Source organism: Nuphar pumila, chromosome 7, assembly GCF_984573655.1.
Source record: "Nuphar pumila chromosome 7, dmNupPumi1.hap1.1, whole genome shotgun sequence".
In the NCBI taxonomy this organism is placed as follows: domain Eukaryota; kingdom Viridiplantae; phylum Streptophyta; class Magnoliopsida; order Nymphaeales; family Nymphaeaceae; genus Nuphar; species Nuphar pumila.
Genome location: NC_143255.1, coordinates 10425087 through 10429982, shown reverse-complemented (window position 1 = coordinate 10429982; position 4896 = coordinate 10425087).

Here is a 4896-nt window from a genome sequence, read left to right as displayed (position 1 = left end):
AAGAATATTACCTTTTAAGGGGTCCATGATGCTGACATTTCTTTCTATCTTTTTTTTTTCATTTTCTTTCTGTCTGAAGATAGTAGTGCTCATTAGCTTCCATTTGGGGATGTTGACTTCAAATATAAGAACCACATACATGTTTTTCAATCGTGTTAAGGCTCTAAAGATTCCCAAAGGACCAGCATTGGATGGATAAGCATTTAAAAAAACATCACTGTTAGTTGACATTTTGTTTATTTTTTCCTTGGGGGTAGTGATTATTAGTTGCAATATTGGGATGTTGACTTCAATTTAAAGAACCAAGAAAAAAAAAAGATGCAATTATATTTGACAAATAACATGCACATGTTGGAAATGAAAAAAAAATGATCCTCATCTTTCACCTGTCAAAAATGATGAAAACAGAATTATCTATTGTCTTAGAGGTACTTGTAAAACCCATGAGATATCGCCATTGCTAGAGATGTTTAAGTTTGATGTATGGAAGCTCAAGTTTGTGAAATGTGTCATGTAGTTTAATTGTTATAAGTAGCACATATGGAACCTCAGCTAAAAAGTCAACCCTTGCTTAAACGTAAGATCATTGCTGGCCAAGAACCTAAATTTTCATATGTAAGACATACTTCAATTCATTAGAGAAATTTATAATTTCAAGGGAATGCCTTTCATGAATTTATAACTCCGCCTGTGTAGTTATACACTGCCGGTCCCAAGCCCGGATAAAGGAGGAGGGTTGCGGTAGGCCTGTGACAGCCAGCATAAAAACTTTGTCATATCCTATGAAAATGAACCAATATAAGAATTTCGTTGGGGCGTTCCCTACTGAGCGATGCGTTGTACTCTCTAGGCCCGGAGGCAGTGATAAATGTGCAAGGGTTGCTAGGTCGTCGCCCAGAAGCGACGCGTCACACCGGCGCCCGGGTGTGGTGTCAAATAGGCAAGGGTTCCCTCACTTTGTTGGACGGGTGGGGGTAAAGAAGTTAGTCCAAGACCATAAAATTAGGTTAGCCACTTGGAACATAGGGTCTTTAACTGGTAAGTTGGTAGAGTTAGTAGATGTTATGTGTAGGAGAAAGATTGATATTTTATGTCTTCAAGAGACCAAATGGGTAGGTGAGAAAGCTAAAATGATAGAACCTTGGGGATATAAGATTTGGTATACAGGAATAAATAGGAATAGGAATGGAGTAGGGATTGTTATGAGTCGTCAGTTTATAGATAATGTAGTTGAGGTCCGTAGGAAGGGTGATAGAATTTTACTTATTAAATTAGTATTAGGTACGGATATTATTAATATTATTAGTGTTTATGCACCTCAAGTAGGTTTAGATGATTCCATTAAGCATCAATTTTGGGAAGATTTAGATGGAGTAGTACAAGAGACATCTTATGGAGAAAAGCTTTTCATCGGCGGTGACCTTAATGGACATGTAGGCATTAGTAGGGATGGATTTGAGAATATCCATGGAGGCTATGGTATAGGAGAAAGAAATGAAAGTGGAGAAAGGATTTTAGATTTTTGTTTGTCCTATGATATGATCTTAGCAAACACTTGGTTTAGGAAGAGGGAGTCTCACCTAGTAACATTTAAAAGTGGGGTTAATACGAGTCAGATAGATTTAATCCTACTTAGAAAGAGAGATAGGGGTTGTTGCATCGATTGTAAGGTTATACCAGGAGAAAGTGTAGCTACACAACATAGAGTCTTAATTTTAGATCTTAGAATTAGACAATGCCGCAAAAGGGATAGACATAGGATAGATCCTAGAATTAAGTGGTGGGCACTGAAAGGAGCTAAACAAGGAATGTTTGTAGAGCAGGTAGTTAAGGAAGTTGATTGGTGTCTCGAGGAGGATTCAGAATCAATGTGGAATAAGATAGCGGGTGGTATGAGAAAAGTAGCTAAGGAGGTATTGGGTGAGTCTAAAGGCGGTGCACCACTAGGTAAGGATACATCATGGTGGAACGAGGATGTCAAATTAGCTATTAAGGTTAAAAGAGAGTGTTATAGAAATCTAAGTAAGAGTCGTGATAATGAGAATTTGGAGAAGTATATGATAGCAAAGAAGGAAGCTAAAAAAGTTGTTCGAAACGGGAGGGCTAAGGTATATAAGGAGGTTTATGACAAGTTGGATACCAAAGAAGGCGAGAAGGATATTTATAGGCTTGCAAAGATGAGAGATAGGAAATCGAAGGATTTGGGTATGGTTAGATGTATCAAAGATGAAACGCAAAGGGTTTTAGTCAAAGATGAGGAGATTAAGGAGAGATGGAAAGATTATTTTGATAAGCTATTTAATGATAGTCATGCTCAAGATCTTGGAGACTTCTCCATTCTTTTTCATGAGATAAATCGTGACTTCATGCGCAAGATTCAAAAGAAAGAAATTGCAGAGGCTTTGAAGAAAATGAAATCAAGAAGGGCAGTTGGCCCAGATGGTATACCTATCGAGGCTTGGAAATGCTTGGGAGAGAAAGGTTTAGAATGGTTGACAAATCTTTTTAACTTGATTTGGCGAACAAATAAGATGCCTAATGAGTGGAGGAAGAGTACTTTGGTGCCTTTATATAAGAATAAGGGTGATATACAAGATTGCACAAACTATCGTGGTATAAAACTCATGAGTCATACTATGAAACTTTGGGAGAGGGTGATTGAGTCTAGGTTGAGGAAGGTTGTCATGATATCGGAGAATCAATTTGGTTTTATGCCTGGAAGATCAACTATGGAAGCTATACATCTTCTTATACAACTTATTGAAAGATATAGAGAGAGGAACAAAGATTTGCATATGGTTTTTATTGATTTAGAGAAGGCATACGATAGAGTACCTAGGAACGTTCTCTGGTGGACAATGATGAAGAAAGGTGTTTCTCTCAAGTACATTAGTATAATTAAAGATATGTATGAAGGAGTAGTAACCAATGTCTGCACTTGTGGAGGGGTGACAACCAATTTTCCGATAACGGTTGGGTTACATCAAGGATCTGCTTTAAGCCCTTTCCTATTTGCGATAGTGATGGATGAGCTTACGAGATCAATTCAAGAAAATGTACCGTGGTGTATGTTGTTTGCTGATGATATTGTTTTGATTGATGAGTCTAGAGCTGGGGTTAATGCTAAGTTAGAATTATGGAGACAGACATTGGAAGCTAGAGGTTTTAAGTTGAGTAAGAGTAAGACTGAATATATGGAATGTCGGTTTAGTAAGCAACGAAGTAGTGATGGGAGTGTAGTGAAGCTTGGTGAGCAAGATATACCGGTGAATGATTATTTCAAATATTTGGGATCCATCATTCAAAAGTATGGAGAAATTGATGGAGATGTAAATCATAGGATAAAGGTTGGGTGGATGAAATGGAAAAGTGCTACTGGAGTGATGTGCGATCGTAGAATGCCATTGCGGTTGATGGGAAAATTTTATAGGACGACTATTAGACCCGCTTTACTATATGGTACGGAATGTTGGGCTGCCAAGAGACATCATATTCAAAAAATGAGTGTAGCTGAGATGCAGATGCTTAGATGGATGTATGGAAATACAATAAAAGATAAGATTCGGAACGAAGAGATACGTAAGAAGGTAGGTGTTGCACCCATTGAAAATAAGATGCGAGAGAATCGTTTACGGTGGTTTGGACATATTCGGCGAAGGCCTAATGATGCTCCAGTTAGAAGGTTGGAGAAATGGGAAAATATATTAGTTAAAAGAGGTCGGGGTAGGCCTAGGAAGACTTGGATGGAGATGATAGGAAAGGATATGAATGCTTTGAACCTCACCGAGGACATGGCGTTGGATAGAAATGATTGGAGGAAAAGGATTCATGTGGAAGACCCAAAATGAATTTCTTTTTTGGTTCATATCGCTGACCCCAATTGTTTTGGGATGAAGGCGTAGTTGTTGTTGTTGTTGTTGTTGCCTTTCATGAATTTATAATCTCCACGTCTGATATTGAATAGTTTAAAAGTTGACATTGTTTTCCCATATAATTTTAACAATATGAAACATCATGGTTCAAGACATATGAACATAGTTATACTTATTTTACAACCTATATCATATTTTAGCTCCCTCAAACCGCCTATGATTTCTATGTGATATTACTTTTATTTTTTTCATTTAGGGTGGGGGTGGGGGGGGGATATGGTTCTTACAAATTGAGATACGTGACATACAAACTGGCATTGGCCCTCCAATCTTACTCAAATGAAAAAACCAAAAATACTGTCATATTTCTTTGTCCTTTTTCTGATGGATGTGTTATTGACCTCTCTCTCTCTCTCTCTATATATATATATATATGTATATATATAGAGAGAGAGAGAGAGAGAGCTTCGTCCATTGCCATACAACCTTAACCTGTGCATGTATATTGTTGCATCGACTGCCACTGCCTAGTTGTCTCCATGTTGACTCCATTACCAAACCTCTACACAATCCATCATCCGACCACTGCTCTGTGCCACTCCCTCCCATCATTAATGTTGGCATTAACCTTCTTAGATCATTGACACCAAGCTCAAGCCTGAAAAGGACCACATGTCTCATTCTCTCTATGTCTCACCTAATTATAATAATGTTAAAGGTAAACAATGAGGACAATGGTATTTGTAAGTTTGTTTGAACTGGAAAACAATTCTTGCGATAGGGAAAATAGTTGAGTTCTCTCCAAAACTTATAATTTTAACTCTAAGACTTATAAGGAGAACCGATTTTGATTATGAAATTTGTTGTTGCATGTTAAATGTAACCAATTATGCAAAATGAGAAAAAAGTCCCCTTTTCTTTTATTTGATTGTGCACAAACTATATACAATATTTAAATGAAAATTTATCATTTTGGATGGCTAATTTGATGCAATTTTCTAAAAACTATAGTTTTTTATATTCT